General features: G+C 45.3%; 1 protein-coding gene and 1 long non-coding RNA gene across 8 annotated transcripts in view; both read left to right on the top strand.

Annotated features, from left to right (window-relative positions):
* The window catches only part of KDM6A (lysine demethylase 6A), a 176,430-nt gene that overhangs the window by 124,971 nt on the left and 43,959 nt on the right, over positions 1-7,500 (top strand). The gene's annotated exons all lie outside the window — the stretch shown is intronic.
* Positions 479-6,396, top strand: LOC109305892. The gene is made up of 3 exons (XR_002099756.1): positions 479-575; positions 1,162-1,165; positions 6,385-6,396. It is a non-coding gene; the product is annotated as an uncharacterized LOC109305892 (long non-coding RNA).

Below are 7,500 nucleotides of genomic sequence, written 5' to 3'. Positions count from 1 at the left end.
GTATATGATAACATACAGTATTAGAAGATTTCTGCAAAGATTGTGGTTGTTTTCTTATCCTCAGATGAAATGCTGGGATTGTTTCATTTCCTTCTCTGAGAACACCAGATAGACTGTGACTTAAAAATCTGTTGCTTTTTTGCTATCAACGTTATAGTACTTATTACATAAAGTATGGAGATAGTCAGGAGGAGTGGGGGCATTAAGTAGTTTGGAATACAGTGAGATTTAAATCTGGTACTGCAGGCTGTTTGGAAATCACATGTAGTATTGGTTAGTCAAAGATTCTGTATTCAATTTTGACATTGGACAGTGAGGTTCAGTGGTATGTATTGAAAAGACAGTGGAAGCGGAGGTAAACGTATAGGCATGACAGTAGATTAGCACTATCACCATTTCAGACTTGTAGCACAAATGCCTTTCTGTGCCTTTCTTTTGGATAATGGACTCATCTAGACCAGTGTTTCTCAAACTTTTAAGTAGCAGGTACCGCCTAACTTCTGCAAATGTTAATAAGTACCCCAACACTCAATTTTCCAGGGGATTTTGTATTTGCAGACTAATGTGTGCTATATGTTTGGAAAAAGGGCTGTGTATAAAAAAAGGCCATGATATGACAGATGTCTGATCTGGTGCAGATAGGGTTGCCACCTTTTACACCGGGGTGCACAACTCAAATATGTACCTAGGCTAGAGGTGATGTTGCCCAAAGCTAGGAGGGCTGAAGCCAGTGTCACACACAGCGCGGCACGCCAAATTATTACTGGGGAATTTTAATGTGTGGCGCACCAAATTATTGCCATAGGTTTGAGAGGAAAAGAGGGTGAGAGAGAGAGAATGTTAGGGTACTTGTGTACCCTCTGCCTGTGTCTCGTGTACCCACAGGGGTACGTGTACCACAGGTTGAGAAACTGTGATCTGGACAAGTATGTCAGCAACCAATAAATATCTACAGTTCTATCTCACTCTAGTCCAGGGGTGGGCAATTATTTGGGCTGAAGGACCACTTAGGGAGTTTTAGTGAGCTGTTGTAGGCTGGAGAGGGGTGGGATATGGGGGGAGTATTGACTTTTTCCAGTGGAGTGGGGGAAGGGCAATTGATACCAATATGGCCCAGGCCTGTCTGCCCTGCACCCAGGACCAGGGTGCCAGATGAAGGAGGCTGGTGGAGTCTCTACAGAGGCTGGCTGGGATCCCCACAGGTAAAATGAGTTCAGCCTGGCAGATAGAATGGGGCTATGGGTGGTTGAGGGGGGTGGGTGAGGTCAGGATTGCACAGCAGTGACAGCATGGAGCTGGGGTCTGAAGCAGAGATGTGATCTGTTCCCTGCATATCCGGGTTGGGGCTTTGCCATAGGCCCCAGCCCCACATTGTCACCACCCTACAAGCCAGACCCCACCTGGCCATCCCGCTTCCAGACACCATGGTCCCATCCCATCCACCTGGCTGAGTGCACCTTGCCCACAGGGGTCCCAGGCTTGTGTCCATACATGGAGACCCTGCACACACTCTTCATCTGGCACCCCCAGCAGTGGTGTGGGGGGGTGAATGGGCTGGGGTCCCTGGGCAGGGTCCAGGTCCAGCAGTGGTGGCGACACTCACAGTGTCAGTTGGAAGGAACCAAGGCTTCCAGGAAGCTGAGTCTGGCTACTGCACTACCCCGAGCTGCTGTGCTCCAAGGGGCGGCAGGTCTGGCCGCATGTGCCATGGCCTGGGCTGCCTCACTCTTGGGCCAGGCAAGGCAGAGGGACCTATCACGGGCTTCATAGAATCCCTTGGTGAGCCAGATGTGGCCAACGGGCCGTATTTTGCCCACCCCTGCTCTAGTCACTAAGCACACCTTTTGTGTCTTTCCTGCCTGGTTGAAGAATAGAGTAGCAGGAACAGTGAGCTCTATACAGCTTTATATAGTTATTTTGTAAGCTATTTTAGCTAACATTTCTTAACTTTTTCTCTTGTTAAATCAAGAGGCAGGTAGATTGTCTCCCCAAAGAATAAGAGGCTGCAAGTGCTGCTGCAGTAGCCATAATTTGGGCCATTGCTGTTACAGAGTTAGGTGAAGTCTGAGGGAAGGTCAGAGTGCTACAATTTCCTGTCTACAAGTAGCAGCTTTTCAGGGTCTCGTTGGCATTTACACTGCATTTTGGTAGATGAGGAGCCTCACATTGCAGACAAATGTTTCAAAGACTCCAAGTCAGGAAAAGGAGTATATTCTGATAGGAATAACTACAAAAATATTTATAGAGTTATTGATTCTTCTACCAGCATCTTCCCTAAAGAATAATCTCCCCTGTCCCTGCTTCCTGCACCACTCCTTCTGCCCCCCCCCCCATTGTCTAGTACCCTTACTTGCAGATAACTTGTGGGATAGAGGAACAGTGTCTCTAGTGCTTGGTTATTGTTTGTAATTACTGTATTTATTTGCATACCACATGCCCCAAAATAATACACACATCCTTCTGTTGGGAAGGAAGAATGAAGAATTCTCCGGAATCCTAACTGCCACAGCTTGAACGCTGCCCACAGGCAGGAAGGGCAAAACCTACTTCTCAGTGTTGTTCAGTCTCTAGCGGCAGCTTCAGAACTAGTTTTACTGCTCAGCACCTGTAACAGAGTGGTCCTCAAGAGTGCACTCTGCCCCTACCTTGTGGGATGGGAAAGAAGCATAGCCCATGGCAGTCATTACTGGGATCCATTAAACAGCTATTACATGCTTCAGTTGCAGTGCAGAAAATCAACATCCCTGCTTATGACATGCACCCTAGTTTTGGAGGGCTGATTTAGGAGAAAAGCGTATGTGGTATTAGTTCTCAACCTTTTTTGTACCAGGACCCACTTGTAAACGTGGATGGGCAGTCCTGACCCAGTACCCCTCACTCCTGACCTGCTGACCCCTGCCTCCTGTGGGAGGGGGGCATAGGGGTCCCCAAGCAGCTCCTTGCAGGCTGGAACTCTGCCAGCAAGCAAGGGAAAAGCCATGATTTCCTACACTTTTCTCCTTTAAGGGGGAATCCATTTTTAAAGTTTGTTTGTAACCCTTTCATGACCCACGCATTCAGAAATGCTGGTATATATGGCATGGCCTCAGTTATTGCACTCACCTACCTTGTAATATAAGGAGTCAGCCCTAGGTACTTACAAACTTGGGTTTTGGTGGCGACATTATGACTGTGGCTGAAGTGAAAAGACCTATGATGGAAAAATGGTATTCTCTGTAATACCTGCTAACTTTTGTAGAAAATAGAAACCCAGAAAAAATAGCTTTTTAGTTTAAAAAAATGATGACAAAGCTTGGTAGGTCTAGGATATGGAAGTATATGAATACATATGAATCATCCAGAAAAAACAGATAAGTTTCCTTAAATTGAGCCATAAGGACAAGTGTGAGTGTACATCACAGTAGCTGCTCTGATAGCTTCTTGTGTGGACACTCTTACTGAATGTTAATTATGTCTGTATGAGAGAGTTTATTCCACTCCAGAAGTTTAATAAACTGTTTTGGACACACAGTAATGCACAGCAAAGCTTCAGTCCTATTTGAGAATAATAGAGCATGCTAGTCTCAAAAATATTGAGACGTTCAGTTATGAAAAATAATGGCAAAAATTACAAAATCAGTATTTGATTTAAAAAAAAAGTAACTTCACTTAGTCAAGTGAGTAGGCAGGAAGGAGAAGACTTTAAGGTGGGTATTTGTGCGTGTACATTTGTATACAAGAGGCTTGCAAGAAATATGAGAGGGAAAACAAACACGTTCTGGTGAATTTGTGCTGCTCTAAAGTACATAAAGCAGCCAGAATGTTCTAATGAATATGGCTGTAAAGTTTAAAAAAGAAAAAAAAAAAAAGTTTGGTATTTAATATACTCAGGTCATTAAAAATATCAAATGGTACCAGTCTTCTTTTGGGCTTTTTGCTCATGATATCTGTGTGTATGATTTTTAACATTTTTAACAGGAAATTACCAGACAAGAACAGTTAAGATTGAGTTAAGGGAGAAATATACTACCAGGATTTTGTTGTTATTCCAAAAATAAGCATCACAGAGCTAGGAAATTCAGAGTTAAATTTAAACGTAAAGATATTCCAAATATGTTGAGATATAGAGCACTCAACCAGGTTTACTTCTGCCATATAGTGATATAAGCGAAAAAGTGTCTAATGTCTTCAAATATTTTTCACTAGAAAATTGTATTCGCCACGAGTGACTAGAAATAGTGGTCACAAGCTGGCAGAGGGTGAATTCAGATTAGACATCAGGAGGCACTACTTCACTGTCAGGGCGGCTAGGATCTGGAACCAACTTCCAAGTGAAGTGGTGCTGGCTCCTACCCTGGGGGTCTTTAAGACAAGATTTGACAATCACCTTGCTGGGGTCATTTGACCCCAGTACTCTTTCCTGCCAAGGCAGGGGGTTGGACTTGATGATCTGTTCAGGTGCCTTCCGACCCTACCAACTATGAAACTATGAGTATCGCCGAGTTATAGCTATTTTGGTGCCCCAGTTGCGCCTTTCCGTATCTAATCATACATAAATTTCTTTTGAGAATATCCTTAACTCTGAATTTCCAAGTTTCATAATTCTTGTTTTTTAAATCATTTACACCGTCTGATGTCTTTTATAATCAGTTTTTTACTGGAAAGTTTTAATCCTTTCTGTATATCTCTTAATGGCATTAAAAACAATGAAACCTTTTCATAATCTTCTCCTACTGCACTTACACAAATAAGCTAAATACAAGCAATCTTGGTATTGTCACATGATTATGTAAGCTATTAGGTTCTGTGTCTACCGTTCTGGGTCTTGATAATGGACAAAATATGTTGGCCATAGGGAATAATATGAGCTTGTTTCAATTTAAGCTTCAAATTGAGTTAAATATTTTTTTTTAATTCTCTGTTTGTACAAAGTGCTGATTTGATACTAAAGCAAGTTCTGTATCTGCTTGGTCCCATATTCTGAAAAATAATAGTATTTTATCATAGCATTACTCACAGTTTTTTAAAATGATTTAGATTTGATACGTTTGGTGCGCTGAAGTCATAGTTCTATCATCATTCAAATGTTACTTCATATGCTAGCGTATGAAATTAATTTAGAATATTTTGTTGTTCTCTTTCTAAGTAAGCTTCTGCATCTGTCACTTGTAAAATCTTCACTTTTTTATAGAAGTTTTTATGGTAGGGCCATCTGTATGTAACTGATAGCAGAAATATAAAAAATAACTTCAGTTTCTTGTGCTAGTTTGTATATGCTAAATACAGCAGCACTGCAGAACTGGTGGTCAGTATGGATTTTCTTTCTTCCTTGTTTGTGAAGTTTAGTTGATTTTCTGTTCTTCAGAATCTGCCTATTAAACATGCACAACTTTTATTTGGAAGGTAATGGGAATTTATTTTCTATTTGAATACCTGATATACTTCAATTATTTCAGTGTCATGTGAGTAGCTCTTTTAAAAAACAAAACAACAAAAAAACCCTTCAGCTTATGTTCAGTAGTTCACATCAACAGAAGAGAGGTTCAAATCTACATTTATGTTCTGGTAAATGGGAATAATGATTCAGTGTAATTTATTTTCACTCTACTTTTTAAACTGTGACTGCTTGTTAACAGTGTGGCTTAAAAGTTTTCAGTAAATATTTGTGATGTAAATTTAGGGAACTGAAGGGGGGGGAGTGTTAGGGGGTTGGTTTTGGGTTGGAGGGGTTAACTCGTTTGATAGTGCTGTTTTTTTTTTAAGTGCAGGCAAAAACCTCTGTATTTGTCATTGAAGGGCATTTGTATTTTTCTTTTGTCATAGTCTTATGGTCTTATACTTCCTCTGCTGTCTTTCACAATTTTGGGCTGAAAGTTTGTGGTTTCCAACTTTGAATGTTATAGGCTGTTGTTCCAGGTTAAGAGGGTTGTGATGATTGATATATTTTTAATAGTTCCAGAGAATAGGCATCTCAAACTATTTTGAATATTTGTGCCAACATTCCAGTCCAGTCCACGACAGAATCTTACCTTCCAGGTCTTGGTTCATTTACTTGAGGGATTTTGTTAAAGGTTTTGGAAAACCCGAGGTAATTTATATAGTAATTTTGGAGTTTTTGGTGGTCCTGGGAGACCAAATTGGTTGGTGATATCTTTTATTTTACCAACTGAATAGTTAGAATCCCCCAGTCCCCCCACCCCCACTCGCTCACTGGCAGGAGTGGGGCCAGACCTCAGTAGCCTGAGGGGAAGCCAGGGTTTAATTACCACATTGCAAGGTGGGGGTGGCATGGGCATCTACAGGCTCTGCTTGTGCACTGGAGGCCATGCACCCAGAGCTGCCACGGCCAGACACCAGTACCCTGAGGGCAGTGGTAGGGGCACCAACACGGTGCCCTGGGCCAAGTCTCTCTAAGGAGTGGCCAGCCAGCTATGGGGAGGGGGTGGGGAGGAGGAATGTGATCTGGCTGCAGTGTGGGGGAGAGCCAAGGCTAGCTATGGAGCCCAACTCACCATTGCCTCCCTCTGTGGCCAGTGCAGTCTGGGTTGGGATGGCCCCAGGAGGTGGGGGTCAGCACCCACTGCCTCCAGCCCTGTGTGGGGACTGTGGTTTGCAGGTGGACTGCAGCATGGCTCCCAGCCCCCCCACCCTTTGCCAACAGTGGCAGAGCAAACTATTGCAGCAGGCAGAGATGAGGCATCTGTCATCTGCCTGCTCAGGGTGGGCTACTGTGGGCCAGGGGTGTGGACAGCAGTGTGGGAAGGCAGTGAACCACGGAAACTAGGTCTTGACCTAGTTGCATAGGCAGCAGCTGGCCCACAACAGCTCACCATGAGCAAGCAGAAGGTGATAGGTGCCTCACTTCTGCCCACCGTGATGGTTTGCTCTGCCGCTGTCGCTAGGAGAGGGAGGGGTGGGCTGCCGCAGGCCAGGTGTTGCCTGTGCCCCTGGGCCGTGGTGCCAGGTCGGACTAAACTGGACCAAGCTGCGCTCCTGGGCTGTGGGGCTGGGCTGGGCGGCTGGGTCAGGCTGTGGTGGTCCATTGCCTCCCCCTGCCATTGCCCACATCCCTGGCCCGCAGCAGCCCACCCTGAGTCCCTGGCCCTGCGGCCCAGGAGTGCAGCCTGGACCTGCAGCCCAGGGGCGTAAACAGTGACTGGCCCATGGCAGCCTGCCCCTCCATCTCCTGACAGCAGTGGAGAGGGCAGAGGTGAGGCATCTGTCACCTGCCACTTGCTCATGGCAGCATCAGGTGCTTGGAGCAGGCTGCCGTGAGCCAGTCGCTGCTTACACCCCTGGGCCATAGGGCCAGGCCAAACCGGGCTGCTGCAATCCATTGCCTCCCCGCAGCAGCCTACCCCCAGTGCCCAGCACCACCATGAACAGGTGGCAGGTGCCTCTCCTCTGCCCACTGTAATAGTTCGGTCCACTGCTGGGAGAAGTGCGGGGTGAGGAGCTGTGCTGCAGCTGCAGCCTGCCTGCAAACTGCAGCCCCTGCACAGGAATGGAGGCAGAAGGCGG

This window comes from Crocodylus porosus, unplaced genomic scaffold (genome assembly GCF_001723895.1).
Source record: "Crocodylus porosus isolate Cpor-Errol unplaced genomic scaffold, CroPor_comp1, whole genome shotgun sequence".
Lineage (NCBI taxonomy): Eukaryota > Metazoa > Chordata > Crocodylia > Crocodylidae > Crocodylus > Crocodylus porosus.
The sequence above is the reverse complement of the archived record's forward strand: the minus strand, read 5'-3'. Positions and strand labels throughout refer to the sequence as shown.